The sequence below is a fragment of the Schistocerca serialis genome, chromosome 3 (genome assembly GCF_023864345.2).
Source record: "Schistocerca serialis cubense isolate TAMUIC-IGC-003099 chromosome 3, iqSchSeri2.2, whole genome shotgun sequence".
Lineage (NCBI taxonomy): Eukaryota > Metazoa > Arthropoda > Insecta > Orthoptera > Acrididae > Schistocerca > Schistocerca serialis.
The window spans coordinates 279,436,073-279,461,611 of NC_064640.1; the positions used below are offsets into that span (position 1 = coordinate 279,436,073).

At 43.6% G+C, this 25,539-nt stretch overlaps 1 protein-coding gene across 2 annotated transcripts in view; it reads left to right on the top strand.

Moving 5' to 3' along the window:
• LOC126470064 (plexin-A4) overlaps nucleotides 1-25,539 on the top strand; it is a 1,004,426-nt gene that overhangs the window by 205,636 nt on the left and 773,251 nt on the right. The window lies entirely within an intron of this gene.

Here is a 25,539-nt window from a genome sequence, read left to right on the forward strand (position 1 = left end):
TTTATTTATTCGCGCAATCAATTTACATATATTCATTGTTGTTCTGAGATTGTTTGACTAATATAACTTTATTTATTAAAATTAGTTGTAATCCTTCCTGCATTAGAGTTACGAAGTCTTTCTGAAGTTAGATGTGTAGAGTGTAGCGTAGTGTAGAAGTGAAATATCGACGCAAAACAGTTCAGACAAGAAGAAACTTTAAGGTTTTGAAATGTGGTGCTACGGACGAATGCTAAAAATTACATTGGTGAATTGGGCAACTAATGAAAATGCACTGAATCGTATTGGGGAGAAAAGAAATTTTCAGCTCAACTTGAGAAAAAAAGGGCTCGTTTGGTGGGAGACCTCATGAGGCATCAAGAAATTGTCGATTTGGTACTAGAGGGAAGTGTGAGAGGTAAAATTCAGAGGAAGAGAGAACGGCTCGACTGCAGTGTACAGCTTCAAATGGATGAAGGTTGCAGTGGTTCCACAAACAAGAGGAGTCTAGCACAGAGGTGCAGGGCTGCATCAAACCAGTCTTCGGAAAGGAGGCTACAACAATAACCCTTTCTTAAGCGTGAATGTGAAACACTTGGACTGTCTGCTGTGTTCAAGCCCAGATGTCGTCCAACATAAATGTGAAGGGAAGAGAACACCCTACCACTGAAAGTAATTGACGCTTTGAGATGATTTACTTACACACAGCTCCTGCACATGTGCGTCACAGGGCGAAATAGGTCCATATCAATTGTGGCAAAATGAGGGCAACAGTGATAAGCAACAATTTATAATAATTTATGGATCATCATCAACAACACAGGTCATCGTGCTCACAGCTAAAACCGAGAGGGGTAGCGCAGTGGCTAGCACACTGACCTCGCATTTTGGAGGACGACGGTTCGAACCCACGTCCGGCCATCCTGATGCAGCTTTTCCGTGATTTCCCTAAATCGTTTCAGGCAAATACCGGGATGGTTCCTTCGAAAGGGCACGGCTGCTTTCCTTCTCCATCCTTCCCAAATCCGGGCTTGTGCTGCTTCTCAAATGACCTCGATTTCGACGGGACGTTAAACATTCTCCTCCTCCTCCTCCTCCTCCTCCTCCTCCTCCTCTATGCCGTGCCTCGTGTCTCCATGAACAAAGTCTGTCTATCACGGACGGTTACCAGCTTCTCTTAAATCCAGCTGATGAAGTAGACACGATATCTTGATTTGATCTATCCACCTTTTCGCTGCGCTTCCCCTCGGTCTTGTGCCGCCGACATTTCATTCCATGATTATTTTCTCTAAATTTTCTCCCATATTTTCTCACAACACGGTCAAAGAACTAGAGAATTTCTGAATTTTTTGGTTGATGCGAGAAGAAAGGCGCCTGGAGATAGTGAGCAGGTCAAAAATGTTCTTCTCTCGGGCCGCTTTATGTTCAGCAACCTGCGGCAGCACCGAGGTTCAGATGTAAGGGTGATACGTGTCAATTTAGCTAAATGTTCAGTTGCACTTGATCTCTCTCTGAACACTGGTCTGGGCCATAATCTAGTGGACTATTATTAATATACACACATCAAAAAAAGTTTGCATCACCCCAGTTCCCAGAACTCCTGAAAATAGACGTTTACTGTGGATATTGTATCACAAAAACAGTCCCTTTGACTTTTCAGAGATGTCACTTTACCCGCCCAAAGATGTAAACAACCATGCATGAGCAGTGCCTATTAGGCGGAGGGGGTCCGACAGCTGATCAGTTCCAGTCATTCCACCAGGAGGGAGGTACACGGCTCGTGCTATCTGTGCTTCAACCCTTCAACCATGCCTAGACAGTCAATACCGCGGTTCGATCGCGTCCGCATTGTTACTTTGTGCCAGGAAGAGAAGTGTCCAGGCGTCTCGGAGTGACCCAAAGCGATGTTGCTCGGACATGGAGAAGATACAGAGAGACAGGAACTGTCGATGACATGCCTCGGTCAGGCCGCCAAAGGGCTACTACTGCAGTGGATGACCGCTACCTACGGATTATGGCTCGGAGGAACCCTGGCAGCAAAGCCACCATGTTGAGTAATGCTTTTCGTGCAGCCACAGGACGTCGTGTTACGACTCAAACTGTGCACAACAGGCTGCATGATACGCAACTTCACTCCCGACGTCCATGGCGAGGTCCATCGTTGCAACCACGACACCATGCAGCGTGGTACCGATGGGCCCAACAACATGCCGAATGGACCGCTCAGGAGTGGCATCACGTTCTCTTCACCGATGAGTGTCGCATATGCCTTCAACTAGACAATCGTCGGAGACGCGTTTGGAGGCAACCCGGTCAGGGTGAACGCCTTAGACACACTGTCCAGCCACTGCAGCAAGGTGGAGGTTCCTTGCTGTTTTGGGGTGGCATTATGTGGGGCCGACGTACGCCGCTGGTAGCCATGGAAGGCGCCGTATCTGCTGTACGATACGTGAATACAATCGTTAGACCGATAGTGCAACCATATCGGCAGCATATTGGCGAGGCATTAGTCTTCATAAACGACAATCCGCGCCCCTATAGTGCACATCTGGTGAATGACTTCCTTCAGGATAACATCGCCCTACTAGTGACCAGCATGTTCTCCAGACATGAACCCTATCGAACGTGCCTGGGATAGATTGGAAAGGGCTGTTTATGGACTACATGACCTACCAACTCTGAGGGATGTACACCTAATCGCATGTTTCGGAGTGGACAATCTGGACCAAGAGTGCCTTGATGAACTTGTGGATAGTATGCCACGACGAATACAGGCATGCATCATTGCAAAGAGGACGTGCTGCTGGATATTAGAGGTACCGGTGTGTACAGCAATCTGGAACACCACCTCTGAAGGTCTCACTGTATGGTGGTACAACATGGAATGCGTAGTTTTCATGAGCAATAAAAAGGGCGGAAATGATGATTATGTTGATCTCTATCCCAGTTTTCTGTACAGTTTCCGGAACTCTCGGAACCGAGGTGATCCAAAACTTTTTTTGATGTGTGTATTTCATAATGAGAATGAATATATCGAAACCAAACTAGCGAATAAATAAAAGACAAAGGCTTAACAGCAGCTGTTTATGAATTTATTTAATGCGTTTCTGAACTGGTTCCGTCGCGGACCCTTAAAAATATAAAGTGCACAAACCATTGATGTTGTCAAGAGGTCTACAGATAATCACTGAAACAAGCTCGCGTATTATGACGTTCTTGGAGACCGAAAATCTACGTTGTAGGGACCAACAAGGGTTCCGAAACTAGTAGTCGTCTTAAACCCAGCTCGCTGTGCTTGTCCACGAGACACAGAAAGTAGTAGATGTAGATGCCCAGGTAGATACTGTTTTCCGTGACTTCCGAACGGCATTTGATACAGTTCGCCACTGTCACCAAATGAAAAAAATACGAGCGTATGTAATATCTGACCAACTGTATGACCGGATTGAAAAGCTTGTAATAAACAGAACACAGCACGTCATTCTGAACGGAGAGAAGTCTTCAGACGTGTAAGTAGCTTCGGGCGTGCCCCATGGGAGTGTAATAGGACCATTAATTTTCGTAATATATATAAATGACGTAGGAGATAATGTCGGAAGTCGCATGAGGCTTTCCGCGGATGATGGTGTTGTATACAGAGAAGCCGCGCAGCGAGAAAATTGTAGCAAATTGCAGAAAGACCTGCAGAGGATCGACGCGTGGTGCACGGAGTGCCAATTGAGCTTCAACATAAACAAATGTAACGCCTTGCGAGTACATAGACAAAAAGATCCTTTGTTGTATGATTAAGAAACTGCTGAACAATCACAGGTAGCAGTTACTTCCACAAAATTTCCAGGAGTATTTGTACTGAGCGATTTGAAGTAAAACGACCACATAAAACTAATCGCGGGTGAGGCAGATGCGAGACTGGGATTCACTGGAAAAATACTCAGGAAATATAGTCCAGCAACAAATAAAGTAGTTTACAAAATACTTGTTCCGTCAACACTGGAGTATTGTTTGTCAGTATGGGATCGTTACTGGATATGACTGATAGATGAAAGAGAGGACATACAAAGAAGAGAAGCACGTTCGTTTAGTAAGCACGAAAGCACCACGGAAATGCTCAGTCACATCCAGTGGCAGATACTGCAAGAGAGGCGTTCTGCATCATGCTCTACCGTTATAGTTCCCAGAGCGTACATTCCTGGAAGAGTCAAACAATATATTGGTTCCCCCCTACGTATATCTCGCGAAAAGACCATTAAGTTAGAATTAGAGAGATTTGAACCCACACGGAGGCTTACCAGGAATCTTTTTTCCCTCGCACATTCGGGACTGGAACAGGGAAAGTGGGAAATATCGGTGGTACACAAAGTACTCTCCGCCACACACCGCAAGGCGGCTTGCAGAGTATTGATTTAAATGTAGAGGCGGTCTTATGAAATAGATTCTAACACCTGGGGACACGTGACTGTGAAAAAGAAGAAACACGCAGAAAGATATGCGATGGCCGGTTCGATGAACTGTAATGCACAAGCCCTGCTGGCACTGCTGCCAGGGACGTTCTCAAGAGAGTTGAGAGTACTATGCTGAGAGATACTGCCTGCAGAAAATGTTGGCTCAAGTTCGGCGTACGTAACAATGAAATGAGGGAGCACCTGAGGTGTGTTTTAAAGGCACCGGAAGCTCGGGATTGCTCATATTACAGAGAGCTTGCCAGTAATCTGGTTCCTCTGTCCCTTTCGCTCTCTTCTGCGCTAAGCCGCAGAGATTGAATCCGCGCGTAAGGCTAGGCTTTGCCTCATATCTCCGGCTCTGCGGCTCATCTTGCCGCTTTCTGAATCTCCACCTCCCGCTTATTACACTGCTCTTCTCCGCCTCCTTCTTCCTCGTCTTCCACCATACCACATTCGATCGAGTCACAGCGCTCTCGAATTTCTTCCGTGCCTTTTAGTTCACGGGAAGCCTCAGCGTTTATCTGTTTTCCTTACAGCGTCATACGAAATATAATTTCGCCCTCCGCACGACAGTAATTGCATTTCGTTCTTGACTTCCTTGAATCTTTCCACCGTAACCACAATCTCTCCAGGATTCGTCACCTGCAGACGACTGAAGCTAGATCGCCCTGAATAAGTTTAGTGAACAGTTTTCAGTTCTCTTCTACGCGAATTATCGATAACGACCATTTTCTTCTTACTTTTCAGGCCTTACCTCCACATACGCGTTAACAGAAATCGTCGATAAATGGGAACATTTTTCCTTTAAAAAAAAGAAAAAAGATTTAAAAATATTCTCTACATGGTAGTCAAGAGCGGGGGCGAACCAGTTGTCGCTTATCTTTATAGAGCATTGCAGAGAGCATACCGTGTAGTTACGACAGAGGTCAGTACTCAGTACGTCGAGAGGCAACAGGACTTTTAAAGACCAGTCTTGATAACCGAAAGAGCTAAAATATACTAGCAAAGTGGCACTGGAACCGAAGAAAACAGGTTCGAATACAGGTGGTTGGAAATAATTTAAGTGAATAATGTTTGGCGGGTGGCGAAGACGTGAAGTTGCGGATCAGACTCTGTGACATATCCTTAGTTAAATCTCAAACCTCATTGCGGTGTCACCATTTCTAGCGATGTGCCTATAGGTTGTTCTAAAATCGACTGTCCCTTGATGCTGTATGGGCTCTCTGCTGGGATCACGTTTCTTCTGTTTCCTTCCATCTTCCCTCGTTAGCCACTCCGCAAACCTTACACTAAACTGTGCCTGCGCGAGTTACAGCCATCTGCAGTAACTAACTACATTCCAGACACAAAACGCTGCTCACGAAGGAAAGGAACCAAAGTGTTTGTCAACCTGTCGCTCGGGGTCTGTGAGCGCAGAATTCCATTTATACGAATATAAAGAATCGCGTCATCTCTCTGTGGACCAGAGGAATAACGTCTCATGGAGTGAAGAGTCATGGTACCCGATGTAACACTCAGATGGACGTGAGCGGACGGTGATAGCTACTAATCCATAATAGCTAAATGTTTCAAAGCTTTCGCAAGTCGTGTGCACTCAGTACAGTCCGCACCGTCCCATGTATATTCAGACAGTTCAGTTAACATTTTTGCAGTTTCCCTGCAACACTTCCAGCCAATACTGATGTGTAGCATAGCCAAAAACTGCGCGCAATTCATTCTTCGTAAATCATTCAGACTCCAGCCATCGTGATCTGGCTGCAGTGATGATGTTCTGTCGGCGTAACGTTGACTACCGACTTCAAAAGAGGAAGTTCATGAATGATTGAGTAGAGCGACAATGTTGGTCGCGCGCTAATGGGAGTGGCCGCGTACTGAGACGTGGCTGCGGCAATCACAATTTCCCATTGTACTGATATAGCACTGTGTAGAGGCAAAAAGGGAGCTCGATAGCAGCTTTGCGCGGTGAAGTAAATAATGAGGCAAAACATGAGGAGGCGGCAGAGAGAGGCTGTTTATTTGGCTTACAGTTTGACGGCCAGATCTCTGTCTTAAAGTTGAGCTTTTAATTGCAGACAGATTGAATTTGGTGAAAGACGATGTTACCGTAAGCGTCATAACAATCACATCTGAATCGTTTGTCCCTTAAACACGAAGAACGCTTCTCTCGAAACCAGCGATATTCGGCGTATTAATGGTAGCCTTAGAGATCGTACGTTTCACAATTCGTACCTCAACTTTCAAGTTTTTCGTATTTGTATCATTATAAGGGGATATCGAAACGGTTCCGTGCAAGGCTGTCCTATTGGAACCAAAAGCAAATGCTATGTCTGTAATTACTTTGGTGTTGGTAAGTCCTAAGAATAAGTAGCGTAAAAAAAAGGGAGCATTGATTGCTGTATTCTCTCAAAAAAAAAAAAAAAAAAAAAAAAAAACTGTTTCGGAAGAGAAAATATTATATTCAATTTAACAAATGCCAAAAACGACCGAGGAGATGCCTATGGATACTAACTTAATTGATATAGCGAATATATGAATAACATTAAATAAAGAGGCTTCACGTTGTTGGGAAAGGTTGGACAGTGATAAGACTTCGGACTCGCATTCGGGAAGATAGCGCCGTACTTCCCTGTACGCCATACAGGTTTACCTTTTTTTTTTGTGATTCCTATAAATGCGTAAAAGCCAACACTGGAGGATTCCTTTGGAAAGGACACAACAAGTTTCTTTCCCCAGTCCGTTCTTGTCTTCCGTAATCATCACGTCCACGGCGGGACGTTAAACCCAGTCTTCCTTTCTGTCATACGGCTTATCTCTACATATGACGGGTTCTTGTAGACATGAAATGATGATGGTTCTCAGATACCACAACACTGTTGGCATAAATGGTTTCGAAGGATTAGGATATTATTTTAAAAGTGAAAAAATTGCCCTTGTTTAGAGAAACTACCGTACACTGTCTGATAGAAAAATATCGGCACGCCGCTACGTAATGCGGAACTGACCACAAGGAGTCGCGAGCGGCGGACCCGCCAGTATAAAAGGAGGCGGGGTTGTTGTGTTGTCAGTAAAGAGGCAGCAACAGCAGGGTGGGTCATTCAGGAGTGCTCAGGGAATTCGAGCGTGGACAAGTCACTGGGTGTCACCTGAGCAACAAATCCATCAGGGGCATTTCAACCCTTCGCAGCTGCCCAAGGTCGACTGTTGGTGATTGTGAAGTGGAAACGCGGAGGAACAATCACAGCTAAATCAAGACCAGCCAGACCTCATGCACTGACGGGCAGGGAACATCGATCATCGGTTGTAAAATATATAAACCATGAAATCACCGGAAGAAATTACTTGGGATATCCAAAGTGATACCAACAGCCCAGTTAGCACAATGACTCCGCGCAGGTCGAGCAGCTCCTCATAAACCACACATTTCTCTAGTCAGTGCAAATGACGCTGGAGGTGATGTTAAAGAGCGATGTCGCTGGACAGTGAATGACAGGAAACGAGTGGAGTGGTTTGGAGTAATGAACCACGCTGTACTCTGCTGCAATCCGATGGGAGGGTTTGCATTTTCCGAATGACTGGAGAACATTACTTACCACCACGTGTACTGCCAAAAGTGAAGTGCGGAGGAGACGGTGTTACGGTATGAGGCTGTTTGTCGTGGTTTGGGTACGGACCCTTATTGCCTAGCGTCCAATATCACTACTGTCTCTCGTTTCGGTTCTTGAGGAAGAATGAACTGCCATTCTGTTTGAAAGTGTCCCTAACAGAGTTCAAGCCGTCATAAAGTCCAGGGGCGGACACATTCCATATTAATGTACACTAATAGGGTCCGGATACTTCTGATCATATAGTGTAATTTTGCGGTGATGGAGTTCGTGAGGTATCGGGTTGCTTGGTAGAATTTTTTCATTTTCTCTGCTTCAGAGATACGAACACTAAGTTCTTCTTAAATGTATGAAGGCTCCCTCTGCCTGTGGTTTTTGTACGGTGTCCCACCTAACTCTTTCGGGTTCAATAACTGTGTTAATTTTTTCTGACAAGAAGATGGAATAGACAAAGGATGTTGCATTCAAGAAGCTCTGTCGCGGTCAGCAGACATGAATGAACTTTCGAAGACTGAAATCTGAGAAGAGACTTCTCAGAACATCAGTCGTACTCACAACAACAGAGGAAATAGCCAGGTTAAAATTGTGGGGAAACCCTTCCCGCTGGTTCAAAAAGTGTATCTGAAACTCCTGATTATGACAAGGGATAGCTGACATGGAAGTCCTTGAACAGATTCGGATCAGGAATTTGCAGATCAAGGGTTAATATGGAAAGAGGGGGCTACAGCAAAGACGGCAATGCCAAGTGAGTCTGCGGTGAATATCGTACAGTTAAACATGCGCTTCAATGTCGACTGTGTCCAAACGCCTACACTCCTTCTTTCAGGCATCGGCGAATGTCTAATTTTAAATAATGTAATAACTGTTAACCGTTTTGTTTCTGTTTCTGAGACAATAATAATAGTAATAATAATAATGATTAATGATACTAATAATAAAAATAATCTCGCGCGGGAAGTACCACAGTACCATTAAAAAATGGTAGTGACCGTTGTATTTTTTTTTGTAATGTGTCATTCAAGGCATCAGTTAAGGCTTCTGAAAGAAATCAACTTTTGTCTGAACAATTTTCTGGTCACATGAAATTTAACATAGTTATTGTTGACGGCAAAGGTAGGTCGGACACTTAGCATATAAAACTAGTACAGTGCACAGAAATGTTCATATTGAGAGCGAAATTTACAGTATTTTGTAGTATGGATCGGGGAACACAGCAATACGAACGTCATGTCGCTTCCATTATTTTATTGGCTTAAAAAAAGTAACGAATCAGTGGAATATGAATAGGGAGTTAGCGCAAAGGTCGACGCTCTGGTATCGTAATCGGCAGCAAAGGAATCAAACCACCTTTGCGCCATCCCGATCACCGTGTTTTCCGTAAACTATATCAGCGTGATGCCGGAATGATACATATAGGAAGATGGGGTTCATTCCATCCTCATATCTGTCCATTTGAGCAAATGTTCTGTCTCTAATTAACTTAATGCCACTGGAACATTAAACACGAACTAACGAACGACAGGTATGTCTCTACCTAGTTTCTTCGAGAAGTTTGATTCATAATTTCAGACTCAACAGGCGGCTTGCAGGAGACATTCACGAAAGGTGAGGTATTGGGAGTAAGATAAAACAGTAGTTATCAGGGAATACAGAATCGATCCTTTTATGATTATCAGATTATAGGATTTGGATGAAATTCACTCACATCTTTGCAAGACGCTATTGCCTCCGTTGACAAATGCAGAAAACAAGTGAACTGTGTACAACTGTTCGATTCGAAGTTCTCAAGAACTTCTGCGTATTCCTTCCCACGGGAAACAATGTCGTGCATTGTACAAAAAACGCATTTCTGAACATCTCGAGCAGATGTTCGCAGATCTGTATTATTGTTCTTTTTCCTAGAATCAATTTTAACCATAGGTTGGTTAAGAACACAACTTTAAAATGGTGGTACGGCCTGTTTATAGATTATGTAATTGGTGCTTTTCGTCTGAGTTAATGGTGCGCCGAGGAGGTTTAAAAATATAATGCAATTCCGAGCTGCTTTTAATTTGCAAGAAGAAAGGCTTGTTAATAGCTACAGCGCAGTAACTCTGTATTAACCTCGTCTAATTAACATGAAGGTGAAAAGAAAGGCAGTAAATGGTGTTAAGAAGCGAGGTCGCTTCATATTTTGCAACAAAAAGTGAGGTAAACGCTGCATCATAAATAATGGTGAGTTCGAAAGCAAGACTGAAAGGACAAAATGTGCGAGGGACGTTAGAGACAGCTAAAGATTCCTCACGGTTTTCAGCTCCAAGGAATGTCTACGGTAGCGCGTCGTCTTTGCGGTGGCATCGACAGCTGGGATTTGTTTTTAGCGCACAGAGTTCAGATAATTTGCTATGTCGTCCATGAAGGCAGTAGCAGCGTAACAAAAAGTGAACTACTTTCGAAGAACGAGCAGAGTGGAGGCGATGCTTATTGCGCAAGTCTAGCGCGCGTTTCTGAATAGAAAAAGGCAAGAATGGTTTTTTTTCTTTCTTTTTCTATTCTGCGTCCGGTTCTGTATCTACGTAAAGAAAGCACTTTCTGTGTTTGTTATACCGAACATGGTTTGTCAAGGCAGCTACGGTAGCGCAACGGCAAAAATTAGTGTTTCGCGATTCTGTATGTCGTTTAAAGCGAACCACCATCCGTGAATGTGGAAAAAAACTCACAATCAACTGAGACGCCCCAAGAATAAGCAAATGGAGAACCATAACCATTGAAAGGGGAGAACATAATTAGTTTTATGGAAGCCATTGACAAATATTGTACGACATAGTCATATAACCGTCTTCAGTGGTATATCAACGCTGAGACGCAAATTTGCCAGAATCGACATAATATGACTCCCATCTTCACGCGTGGGGTGTAATTGTCGCCGATCCAAAAATTTGACCCTGTTTCCCCTCACCACCGCTCTGTGTCACCTGGTACTTACCCCAAGTCCTTTGAATAAGACTAATAGCTAGTCGTCCAAGTACACTCGTGGCCATTAAAATTGCTACACCAAGAACAAATGCAGATGATGAGCGGGTATTCATTGGACCAATATATTATACTAGAACTGACATGTGATTACATTCTCACGCAATTTGGGTTCATAGATCCTGAGAAATCAGTACCCAGAACAATCACCTCTGGCTGTAATAACTGCCTTGATACGACTGGGCATCAAGTCAAACAGAGCTTGGATGGCGTGTGCAGGTACAACTGCCCATCCAGCTTCAACACGATACCACAGTTCATGAAGAGTAGTGACTGGCATATCGTGACGAGCCAGTTGCTCGGCCACCATTGACCAGACGTGTTCAATTGGTTAGAGGTCTGAAGAATGTGCTGGCCAGAACAGCAGTCGAACATTTTCTGTATTCAGAAAGCCCCGTACAGGACCTGCAACATGGGGTCGTGCATTATCCTGCAGAAATGTAGGGTTTCGCAGGGATCGAAAGAAGGGTAGAGCCACGGGTCGTAGCACATCTGAAATGTAACGTCCACTGTTCAAAGTGCCGTCAATGCGAACAAGAGGTGACGGAGACATGTAACCAATGGCACCCCATACCATCACGCCGGGTGATACGCCAGTATGGCGATGACGAATACACGCTTCCAATGTGCGTTCACCGCCATGTCGCCAAACACGGATGCAACCACCATGATGCTGTAAACAGAACCTGGATTCATCCGAAAAATGACGTTTTGCCATTCGTGCACCCAGGTTCAACGTCGAGTACACCATCGCAGGCGCTCCTGTCTGTGATGCAGCGTCAAGGGTAACCGCAGCCATTGTCTCCGAGCTGATAGTCCATGCTGCTGTAAACGTCGTCGAACTGTTCTTGCAGATGGTTGTTGTCTTGCAAACGTGCGCATCTGTTGACTCTGGGATCGAGACGTGGCTGCGCGATCAGTGACAGCCATGCGGATAAGATACCTGTCATCTCGACTGCTAGTGATACGAGGCCGTTGGGATCCAGCACGGCGTTCCGTATTACCCTCCTGAACCCATCTATTCCATATTCTGCTAACAGTCATTGGATCTCGACCAACGCGAGCAGCAATGTCGCGATACGATAAACCGCAACCGCGATAGGCTACAATCCGACCTTTATCAAAGTCGGAAACGTGATGGTACGCATTTCTCACCAGGCGACACCGGTCAACTGCTGTTTGTGCATGAGAAATCGGTTGGAAACTTTCCTCATGTCAGCACGTTGTAGGTGTCGCCACCGGCGCCAACCTTGTGTGAATGCTCTGAAAAGCTAATCATTTGCATATCACAGCATCTTCTTCCTGTCGGTTAAATTTCGCATCTGTAGCACGTCATCTTCGTGGTGTAGCAATTTTAATGGCCAGTAGTGCATTTCCTGCTGCCAATGCGTCTCAGCGACTGAGGCATGGGGGTCCACCTTATATTTTACGTAGTGACTATGGACACTTATGCACTGCATGTATCGTAGCAAATGTGCTTTCTGTGCTAGTCTCGTAGAAAGGGTGCAAGATTGTTCTATTTCGAGTCTCTCTAATGAAATACTCGCTGAAAAACTCCGTCCATTGTGCCCCTTTGTTTTATCAGTTGAGTACGCTTGACATATTTAGTACATAATATCTATGGATAAGCAACAGTGTTGCCGTCTTAAAATTCACTGCTTGGCAGTTGCTACGGAATAATTGCCAGTTGCTACTGTACAACTGCCAGTCACTGCCCGATCAATGACAGCAAATGGAAATGCAGACGTTGGTACGTGTTAACTGCAGCGAAGAGAGAGGACGAACGTTTTTGTATGAATTTGACAGTTCATGCAGTATGGTGTTTAACGAAGGATGTTGTGTAACCGGTAAGCGCGACATTCCGTGTGGTATTGCAACATGTCTGCAAGACGACATTTGAGTGCTTACGATTATGTACGAGCAGTTAGTTGGACGGCTCGAAGCCGGTCAAAGTGTCACTACTGTGGGTACATTAATGGGTGTGTCCAAAAGTGTCATTTTCCTATTAAAAAAGGCCGCTGAAGGTGAAAGTGCTATGCGGAAGCATGCCGGAGGTTGTAGACGGATCACCACACAACGAGAGGATCGATACGTAGACCTATTAGCTAGAAGGACAGACATCTCGCTCCTAGGGAGGTCACTGCAGATCTTGTAACCGTTACCGTTACTGGTGTCTCCACCAGAACTATTTCGCAGCGGTTAAAGCAGGCTGCTTTGTATGCTCGGAAGCCTGTTAAGTGCATGACACTTCAGCCAAGCCACTGTTCGTTCGTGTACGGACCATGTTGGTTGCGGTCAGCAACAGCAGTGCAGAGGGATGTTCTCGGACGAATCCCACTTCACTGTGGCAAATGATTGAGGATACTAGTTAGCGTAGAGAGAGAATAAAACACGTTGCACACCGTGGAATGTTAACAGACATCATCGGTATGGCCTGAGTTTTATGATATGGGCAGACATTATGCGCAGTGGCCGAAAACCGCTGCGTGTGGTTATGGGTGCGGTAGGCGTCATGTTTTTGATTATGGACGACAGTGTCCACCCACACAGGACACACTGGAAGGCGAAGATATTAAACGTGTGGAACGAGCTACGTACTTCCCTGATCTAAACCCTGTGTGCCTGGATGCCGTTGGCAGACGTGTTTTTCAACGGACTCCCTCTCCCCAAAACCATGCAGGATCTAAAAACCGCCTTGAGACACGAGTGGAACAATATCCTTGAATAACTCCTCGAGAACTTGGTAGTCAACATGTATAAAGGTGCAAAATGTGAATTAGAGCTCGTAGAGGCCACATTCCTTACTGAGTGTCCAATATCGACCTTATGTTGTAAGTCTGACTAGCGCCAAACATGAACGTTATTTTTGCCTGTTATCCTGGTTTCCCATGTGGTAAAATCTGAACTGTTTTCCGTTGTAAATATATCACTTCACTTGTATTACGTATTTATTGTTTTTCATGTCGTCTGTCATTGTCTATGATTATCCCTATCCAACAACGTCTCTCTTCCTTAGCAATTGCCAAGCGGTGTACTTGTGCTGTGGAATTTGTCTTGAGAATTTTAAAAAGTCATCTTTATGTTTGAAACGTATTCTGTATAAGAGGTTGTCCACATTTCACACAAAATGAATAAAGGAAGGTTAAGAATGAACAGCCGTTTGACAATAAGGCCATGAGACGGAGCATAAGATCAGATTAGAGAAGATTACGTAAGGAAACCAGTTGTGGCCTCTTTTAAGGAACCATCCCGCCATTGGCTTTAAAGCGGTTTGTGGAAAGCCAGATCTGGATCTCTGGGTGCGGATTTTAACCTAGCTCTTCCCTATTACGAGCTTTTGACCGCTGTATTGAGTAACACGTGTGTAGAGATGGAATTTTTTTCTTTCACATCCGTTGGATTCGCCACTTCACAAACTTAGCAGAAAATTCTAAGAAATTTTGGTCTTATGTCAAAGCGGTAGGTGGATCAAAACAAAATGTCCAGACACTCTGTGACCAAAATGGTACTGAAACGGAGGATGACAGACTAAAGGCCGAAATACTAAATGTCTTTTTCCAAAGCTGTTTCACAGAGGAAGCCTGCACTGTAGTTCCTTCTCTAGATTGTCGCACAGATGACAAAATGGTAGATATCAAAATAGACGACAGAGGGATAGAGAAACAATTAAAATCGCTCAAAAGAGGAAAGGCCGCTGGACCTGATAGAATACCAGTTCGATTTTACACAGAGTACGCGAAGGAACTTGCCCCCCTTCTTGCAGCCGTGTACCTAGGGTCTCTAGAAGAGCGTAGCGTTCCAAAGGATTGGAAAAGGGCACAGGTCATCCCCATTTTCAAGAACGGACGTCGAACAGATGTGCAGAACTATAGACCTATATCTCTAACGTCGATCAGTTGTAGAATTTTGGAACACGTGTTATGGTCGAGTATGATGACTTTTCTAGAGACTAGAAATCTACTCTGTAGGAATCAGCATGGGTTTCGAAAAAGATGGTCGTGTGAAACCCAGCTCGCGCTATTCGTCCACGAGACTCAGAGGGCCATAGACACGGATTCCCAGGTAGATGCCATGTTTCTTGACTTCGGCAAGGCGTTCGATACAGTTCTACATCTACATCTATACTCCGCAAGCCACCCAAAGGTGTGTGGCGGAGGGCATTTCACGTGCCACTGTCATTACCTCCCTTTCCTGTTCCAGTCGCGTATGGTTCGCGGGAAGAACGACTGTCTGAAAGCCTCCGTGCGCGCTCTAATCTCTCTAATTTTACATTCGTGATCTCCTCGGGAGGTATAAGTAGGGGGAAGCAATATATTCGATACCTCATCCAGAAACGCATCCTCTCGAAACCTGGCGAGCAATCTACACCGCAATGCAGAGCGCCTCTCTTGCAGAGTCTGCCACTTGAGTTTATTAAACATCTCCGTAACGCTATCACGGTTGCCAAATAACCCTGTGACGAAAGGTGCCGCTCTTCTTTGGATCTTCTCTATCTCCTCCGTCAAACCGATCTGGTACGGATCCCACACTGATGAGCAATACTCAAGTATAGGTCGAACGAGAGTTTTGTAAGCCACCTCCTTTGTTGATGGACTACATTTTCTAAGCACTCTCCCAATGAATCTCAACCTGGTACCCGCCTTACCAACAATTAATTTTATATTATCATTCCACTTCAAATCGTTCCGCACGCATACTCCCAGATATTTTACAGAAGTAACTGCTACCAGTGTTTGTTCCGCTATCATATAATCATACAATAAAGGATCCTTCTTTCTATGTATTCGCAATACATTACATTTGTTTATGTTAAGGGACAGTTGCCACTCCCTGCACCAAGTGCCTATCCGCTGCAGATCTTCCTGCATTTCGCTACACTTTTCTAATGCTGCAACTTCTCTGTATACTACAGCATCATCCACGAAAAGCCGTTTAATGAACAAAGTAAGAGCATACGGACTATCAGACCATTTGTGTGATTGGATTGAGGAGCTCCTAGATAACAGAACGCAGCATGTCATTCTCAATCGAGAGAAGTCTTCCGAAGTAAGTGATTTCAGGTGTGCCGCAGGGGAGTGTCATAGGACCGTTGCTATTCACAGTATACATAAATGACGTGGTGGATGACATCGGAAGTTCACTGAGGCTTTTTGCAGATGATGCTGTGGTGTATCGAGAGGTTGTAACAATGGAAGATTGTACTGAAATGCAGGAGGATCTGCAGCGAATTGACGCATGGTGCAGGGAATGGCAATTGAATCTCAATGTAGACAAGTGTAATGTGCTGCGAATATATAGAAAGATGGATCCCTTATCATTTAGCTACAAAATAGCAGGACAGCAACTTGAAGCAGTTAATTCCATAAATTATCTGGGAGTGCGCATTAGGAGTGATTTAAAATGGAATGATCATATAAAGTTAATCGTTGGTAAACCAGATGCCAGACTGAGAGTCATTAGAAGAATCCTAAGGAAATGCAATCCGAAAACAAAGGAAGTAGGTTACAGTAAGCTTGTTCGCCCACTGCTTGAATACTGCTCAGCATTGTGGGATCCGTACCAGATAGGGTTGATAGAAGAGATAGAGAAGATCCAACGGAGAGCAGCGCGCTTCGTTACAGGATCGTTTAGTAATCGCGAAAGCGTTACGGAGATGATAGATAAACTCCAGTGGAAGACTCTGCAGGAGAGACGCTCAGTAGCTCGGTACGGGCTTTCGTTAAAGTTTCCAGAACATACCCTCACCGAAGAGTCAAGCAGTATATTGCTCCCTCCTACGTATATCTCGCGAAGAGACCATGAGGATAAAATCAGAGAGATTAGAGCCCATACAGAAGCATACCGACAACCCTTCTTTCCACGAACAATACGAGACTGGAATAGAAGGGAGAACCGATAGAGGTACTCAGGGTACCCTCCGCCACACACCGTCAGGTGGCTTGCGGAGTATGGATGTAGATGTAGATGTTCACTGACGACTACCTGCGAAAAGCCTCTTATCCCAGCAAGATCCCCAGGCTCCGCAGAAGTCACTCTACACAAGTGTTGCAGCCCGCCTGTTAGGAGCAGAAGCACGTTGTCGCCGGGATGTCTTGTCCAGTCACACCTAGTGAGCGCGAATCGTATGCAGCTCTTAATAATGACGTGTTTTTAATTCTCATGAAGTTCTGAGTGTACGCTTGTGCGCTATTCTAATTGGAACCAACATCTAAAATTACTAATAGACAAGTGTCAATTACAACTCTACATAGGATAATCCGCTATAAAAAAGACGCATCACGAAGGAGTTGTGCAAATTGCTCACAAACTGATATTCATATAGGTGTCGACGGAAAATGCAAAATTGTTAACTTTGGCAGCCTGTGGATGAACGCGTGACGCTGCAGCGCAATTTCATCGCGCAGCTGGCAAGGAATGAATTTCATTCCGTGTACTCAGGTGCACAGTAGCTGTGCCTCGTAGACAGGCGCGTGAACAATAGACGCAGATGTAAGCATTTGAGAGAGGACGAGTAATTGGGCTCATAGAAGCTGGTTGGAGTAATCAGCGAATCGCTCGGCATTTGAATAGGAGCGACGCCACCATTGGACAGTCATAGCAGGAACGGGTAAACCACGGCCAAATATAGCGTCGAGAAGGAAGCAGTCGACCTAGAGACACGACAGAACATGAAGACCGAGCAATCGTCAGAGGGGCACTCAGATCCCCAGATTCATCACTATCATCGATCCGACGTGTAGTTGGCGCTTCAGTGACCACAAACGAGGACCGTCAATAGGTGGCCCACAGAAAGAGGACTGAGCTCACGGCGCCTCTGTAAACCAACAAACCCGTTTCCAGTGGTATCGGGCACATTCAGCCTGGAATCTCATTGACTGGAGTAAAATTATCTTCAGTGGTGAGTCGCACTTCGTTTTGAGCCCCGATGTCCAGAGAAGACGCGTCCGGAGACGCTCCAGACGATGGTGGGATACCAATCTGACTGTTGCCCACCATACGGCCCGACTACCAAGAGTCTGTCCGCCCCTGGTAGCTGAGTGGTCAGCGCGACGGAGTGTCATACCTAACGGCCCGGGTTCGATTCCCGGCTGGGTCGGAGATTTTCTCCGCTCAGCGTCTGTGTGTTGTGTTGTTCTTGTCATCATTTCCTGCCCATCGACCCGCAAGTCGCCGAAGTAGCGTCAACTCCAAAGACTTGCACCAGGCGAACGGTCTGCCCGCCGGGAGGCCCTAGCCACACGGCATTTCCATTTTATCAGGAGTCTGGGGTGCCATTTCATTTCATAGCAGGACCTCTTTGGTTGCAGTCGCATCACAGCGGAATGTCGACAATATTCTACGCCCCGCTTTGTTGCCCTTCATGGCAAGCCATCCTGGACTTTTGTTTCAGCAAGATAATGCCCGTCCCCACACAGCGAAAGTTTCTGCTGTATGTCTTTGTGCTTGCCAAACCCTACCTTGGTCAGCAAGGTCGCCGGATATCTCGCCGATTGAGAAAATTTGGATCATTATAGGCAGGGCGCTCCAGCGATCTAACGCGCCAATTGGACAGAACTTTGCACGTATCTCTCATCCAACCGCTGTAGCATCAGTGCCAAACGGAATAACTGTTTGCATAATCTCGAGAGGTGAACCAACGCGTTATTGACTTGCCGAATTTGTGAAGCTCTTTCTTGTGAATAAATCACCAAGTTTCTCTGAAACTCAAACTGAAACTGTTTGTCTGTACATGCGCATCACATCTACCGATTTCTGTCCCATTCGGGTAATTTATTCATGGTGCGTAGTTTTTTTGTCTTAGTGTATTTCTCCTTGCTCTCCAGTTGCCACATTCGTGAATGAATTGTAAGCATTTAAACTATGCGTGTTATGATAACAGTTTGTAGAGTTGTGATAACGTGGAAATAACTACAAGTAACAGTAAAATTGCAGATGATGATTTACGAAAAAAATGTTAGCTGTACTAAACAACACAGGCAGCAACATGAACAACCAAATATACTGTTAAGGAGGAAAAGAGTGAATGAAATCCACTTACCATGGGGAGACATGAATGGGAAAGCAGGAAAAGCAGGAAATTGTGTATTGCTCGAGTCGGAATCCTCAAAATATATTTATTGCTCAAACACGGACGCAAAGAGTGAACTTCCTGGAGGAGGTGGTGGTGGTGGTGGTGGTAAGTTCCTATGGGACCAAACTGTCGAGGTCGTCGGTCCCTAGGCTTACACACTACTTAATCTAACTTAAACTAACTTACGCTAAGGACAACACACACACACACACACACACACACACACACACACACACACACACACACACACACACGCCCGAGGGAGGACTCGAAGCTCCGACGGGGGGAGACGCACGAACCGTGGCAAGACGCCCCTGACCGCGTGGCTACACCGCTCGGCTTCCTGGAGGAAATGATCTCGAGATGAATGTTTAGTAATTTATTACTCTTGTGCTATAAGTAGAGTTTCACTTGTGTGATCATTTCCAAGTTGTACATACAGTTTTAATAACGTAAAGTTGGGTCATTGAAATAGATTGCGTAAGCTATGCGCCTCATGTCATTTGTACTTCACTGATTGTTATCGTTTAATTGAGTCTGACAACGACTTGGAAACTTAGGCCCTGATACGCGTTTTATATGTCCTATGTAAAATGTCTGTGGACAGTGCACGTGGGGACTGCACAATAAGTGTGTAGAACCTTGCTGAGTAGGAAATTAATCTCTTATCCGTCACAGTGTTTGTAAAATGCAACAGTGATAGTTTAGTAACCTTTTGTTAGCTCCCAGAACGCCATATTTATTCATTCTACTAAAGAGTTTTCTCTCAGCGCATATGGTGCGTGAATCAATGTGGATGTTACACGGATTAAGCCAGCTATTATTTACACGTGATATTTCTCTGATCAGCACGCTACATCATCTCTCAAAATAAGCCCATTGGGTCTAACCTCGGAGCCGCAAAAAAGCCAGGCGACGCCTAGCGTATAGACAGGACCTGTTAGGAAGACGTTTAGTGTCAAACTACCTCCTCTTCACGCGACTGTGAACAAATTCCTTAAAGTTCCGTGAACATGTTACACAAACTTCAGACGTACACAGAACACCATTTTTTGTATTAGTTAGCGCTAGCTGATATTTACATAGATACCTGTGCGTTTGTAATAATAATAATAATAATAATAATAATAATAATAATACCACTGTAAAAACATAATAATTTATTTTGGACTTCCTTGTTATGCTTCATGCAAGCAATAAATAGATAAATGCCGCAAAAGGGTTTTTTTTCTAATATCACCACAGGCACATTGCACAATTAATAGCGTGTTTTAAACAGGACAGCTATGAGTGCTGAGATTTCGTGTGTAGATCTCAGAAAAAATAGTTGGCATTATATTATACTGTTACAGTAGCTAACAGAGAAAAATTGAAATATCATTGTGCCAACTCCTCTGCAGTTTAAAATGCGGTTCTGACGCGCTTCAAGTTACGCCATGTTTTGCTTAGTAGTTTACTGGTTGATTGTAATCAGATGCTATCTTCATCTATCAGGAACATTTTTTGGGGAGTTTGAGACATAATAATCACATTTGTCGCGATGTCTCAAAATAATATGCGTACGAGCTCTGCAGCATTGATAGCCGCTTTTTGTTAGGGTGTGTTTTTGGCCTGTTTGTCTTAAGAACACAGCCACGGTAGAAGGATAAGAGGAAAAAGAAGCCTGTGTGGTGGAAAAGTGTCGATGTTTCTGTAGGAATTTAGCGTGTACCTCCGCTGATGACCGATTACACATTTACTTGGAAAGTTACGTAGCACGAAAGTGTAAAATCACTGTGGCCAAGAGCCGTCATGTTCACAGCAAGAATGGTGTCTGTATGAAGCACCAGGTAAGAGTGGTAGCATTCGGCACAGACACAGACCCACCACATCGCGACTCTCGAGTCGGTATCATTGACTGTCATGATGTGTCCATAAAGGAAACGACAATGTGGTCTAATTACGTCTGGTTGGCAGCAAAAATAAATAGGTTGCCATTAACCTTGTTTTTAAATTCACGTAAATGTACAACAGGATTTGTTCTTCCGTTCGTCGAAGCGCCAAACTTGATAGATTTCCGATTCTGTCGAAAAATACGTATTTCTTAAAAGTAAATTTGTAAAGTATGTTTTTTTTTCTTCTCTGCTCTGTCTTTCCGATTTCCACACACACAGATTTTTCATATGTGACATCGTCGTGAGTTAATGCCATCAACAATGCTGTGAAATCTCTGGACGATTGTGCAAATGCTGATAGATGTTTCTCGTTGCAATATTCGAAATGTATACTCTAATTGGTCCGCCGATGTCCTGTACATATGAGGATAAACTGATAACACAGGTAAATTTCTATCAAATAGCGAAAATGTTTGTTAAACTACGTCGGTGCTATTTTGACGCTTCAAAAAAATACAATGTGCCGTTGTTAGTCGATAGTCCTCCAACGTAGTCTGTGTGTGTCATGTAGCGCGGAAGACTGAAATACACGATTTTCGTGTTTGTTGTTAGCCTCCTTGCGAGACAAAACCAAATTGGACTAGAGTCATAAATACCCTGGACTAATGTTTAAAAATAATAATGTCTGGAATAATCATTTTAAAGATGTACGCAGAACCGCAGCATTCGATGCACGTTCGAGCCTCTGTTGTCATCACTCAGTATACCACTGACGAAATGTTTGACATGGAAATAGGAGGTTGCAGAAGAAAATGTGCGAGATGTAGCGGATACTTCGGATATCTCATCTGAAACACATACTTCACTAAAAATTGGCAATGCCAAAGCCCATCCTGGACTGGCTTTCACAGTTGCCTATCTTTGAGAAACAAGGAATGCAAAAGAACGTTTTAATGCAATATTCGGCACTATTTAGCTGCAATCCGTACAATTTTTTGCTCACATTCATGACTGCTGGAAAATTCAGGATCCATCGTCACCTGAACCCACCTAAGTCGACAGAGCCATCGACAAAGATTTACGAAAGATCTATGGGGAAGGTGAAGAACGTTTTATCGGTTGGGAACGTGATCCTTACTCGTTTCAGAGTTTCTCATTATATGTAATGCTGATATACTGCTCGGAAAAACTGCTCCCAAACTACCCAATACCTTTCTCTACTACTGAATCTCTGAAAATAGAATTTGACTACAAAAGACTCAAATTGGCAAACAAGAAAATGCTCTTTCACAGGGACTAAGACAGCTCCGCAGCCGACACAGCAACTGTTATAATGGCGAATCGATGAGATTCCAACTGGCTCCTGGTCCATCTTAGTCTAGGGACTCACATCAAAATTATTTATCCCTATTACCTAATTTGAAAATTTTGTTTGATGGGAAGAAATTTCTGTCAAACGGGAAGTGATAGCTTTCATAGCAAATTATTTTGTGGAATTTGACAAAACATCCTTCTAGAAAAGAACGAAAACATTGGAATCTCGTTGGACGGACTGTACAAGCGTCGAAGTAGACTGTGTTGTAAAGTAAATTCACAGTTGTTAGTTAATTTTTGCTTGACGTATCAATAAACTCTCGTATTTTAAAGAAATCAAGCAAGCTTAAGAGGCAATCCCATTGTACCGTTAACGCCAAAAACTCGTTATGGCGAAAGAAAAAGACCATTATGTTTTAAAAAACCTTCGCCGTTATTTAGATGGCGAGGACAAGTCTTGACGTTTAATTGCAGTGTGCAAGTAGTACCGTGAGTGCAGTTCTGAGTCCGGTGGTCACACCAGCACTACTGAAAGTACAAAGGACGATCAGAAGGATTTTTATATTACGTGGAGCATAGATATGTATGACGTGAAGGCAGTGTCCAGCCTCACCAAGAAATCTGACGTACTGTAAGATAACGTCGACGGTTCCTCTTGCTGTCCGTCGTGAACCTTACATCGATTATTTCCAAACGTATCAACAGCTTGGCGCAAATACAGTCGATACCAATGATCAGAGCATGTTTATACATATACTTACAATCCGCCATGAGCTGTCGTGTACATTTTAAAGCCAGTTTTCAAGAAATCTGTCTGTTACTGACTTACTGAAGAAATGTTTTTATTGTCGTACACAGAATCAGAATGATAGGATAAAAAATGCGACATGGTCAGAATTAAGATCCTTAGATCCATGAAGGTTCTTCGTACTGGTTGTCTGAGTTGATGTCTACTCACGCATAAACTGTCTCGTAGGTAACTTCTTTTTTAAAACTTTTCGTGAACAGTATCAGGTTTGCGCTGAACTAACATGATTCACAAATTGCCTGCAAACATACTACATTATCCATGTGCCCCCGTCTGAAACGGAAACCTTTAGTAGCGTGTTGGTCAACTGCGGGAAAGTGTTCCACGGATACATTGTCTGTGAAATTATTGGAAAGCTTGTATTAGGTTTTTTTTTTCAGATAACGTTCCACAATAATCTTAAGTCAGTAAGTTTTCAGAAAATGAATTAAAAATACTCAGAATTTACCTAAATACGAAATATAAACGCCACTTTAAACAAGAATCTGTCTTCGTTTTACATAGTTTGCGCCCCCATTGGAGCATATGAATCAGTCCGTATACAGTTAAGTCTTTCAGGGAGAGATTTGGCTTTTCAGCTTCCTCTTCTGCGCCCAGTGCTTTCTCATTCATTCCGACCAGGCTGCTATTTCTTCTTTAGTTACGTGTATGGTTTTCGTTTAAAATGTCTTTAGTTCAAGTCCAGTGTGTGTGTGTGTGTGTGTGTGTGTGTGTGTGTGTGTGTGTGTTCCACAGAATCGTCTTTTCTTCTGTGTTTTTTACGTAGTGCACTCTTACATTTAAAATTTGTAAATCATCGTGGACCTCTTTAAAACCTATTATTTCAGTTTTTGTTTTTCCAAAAGTAGTTGTTTCACTAACCTGGTTTCTGTATATCTCGATATACGGCAGAAAAAGTAATCCTCCAATTTTACATTGTATCCATTACTGACGCATTTTCCGGATACACCACTTCATTATGGTTACGAAGTCTTTCGGGACGGTGTCCTTGAATAAAAAGTAATAAGTAAACTTGCCACCTCTAATGCGGTTAAAATCCCAAGCTATCGATGAATGCCTCTATCATAGCCTTCAAGGACGACATTAGGCAGCAATCTGTATTTCCGCTTTGGTGTTTTTCTGCTGATGATTGTAATGATGATTCTTCTGTCTGTCTTCTGCAGTTTTTGTTGATTTCGTGTTCAACTTGAATAATGTTTCGCTAGCTTACGTTGCTTCAGATTTAACAACGTAGTCGTAGTTTTCGAATTTGATATCCATCGAGAGATTTCTTGTTGTTTGACCACGTGTTTCATTGTGTTTCAGATTATAAGCGGTGGTGAAACGAAAAAAAGAGACAGATGGAAAAAATAAGTAAAGATTTTATTATTTGAAAAGTAATCGCTATAACAGTTACTACATTTATCCCACTGTAGGACGAGACGGTCAGAGCCTTCATGGAAAAATATTTGCGGTTGCCTTGCGAAACCATGATGTTCACCTCTTTGTCCCAGGCAAAACGACCACGAATGTCTTTCTCCAGGGCTCCAAAAATGCGAAATCAGGACTGTATGGAGGATGTGTTACAGCTTCCCACTGAAAATTCTGCAGCGTATTTCAAACAACCGGAGCAACATGTGGGCGGGCCCTGCGGAAACACATTCGTGGTCCCGATTTACGTCGGACGGAGAAATGCACGTCTGGGTACAGTCATGTCTCCGTAGACAACCGCAACCGCATTTTTCCATGAAAGCGCTGAGTGTGTTGTCTATAGTGGGATAAATGTAGTAACAGCTATGGTGATTACTTTTGAAATAAAAAACAGTTTTATTACTTTTCTTCCATCTTTCTCGTTTTTACATGACTGCCACTTACAATTTTTCCGCTTTGTTTTCAGGTTTCCAGGTTTTTATTCCACATAGATTTTTAAATTAATTAACAATCTTATTTTGTTAGTTATTGGTCAGTCGAGGAGCTGGTGTTTCAACATAGAAAACTGGCTTCATTTCCATTTTTGGAATGAAATCTGAAATGAAAGTTTTTGATTTTTTTTTTTCGAGTACTTCAGATTGAAGAGTAGCCTTGAACACATCATTTACCAGTAGTGCCAGATCTTTTCCGAATTGCTAGTATCTACTGGTTTAGTAAACAAAAAAGCAAAAACTGAAATTTTTCGTCGTTTGCTGGGACCGGCTCTTTTTAAAATGCGTTGGCAGATACGATTATAACATTTCTAACCTTGGAATATAGAAACTTACTTTAGTACAATTATTGCTGATTGTATATAGGTTTAATTAATTCTACATCTACATGATTACTCTGCAATTCACATTTAAGTACTTGGCAGAGGGTTCATCGAACCACAATCCTACTATCTCTCTACCATTCCACTCCCGAACAGCGCGCGGGAAAAACGAACACCTAAACCTTTCTGTTCGAGCTCTGATTTCTCTTATTT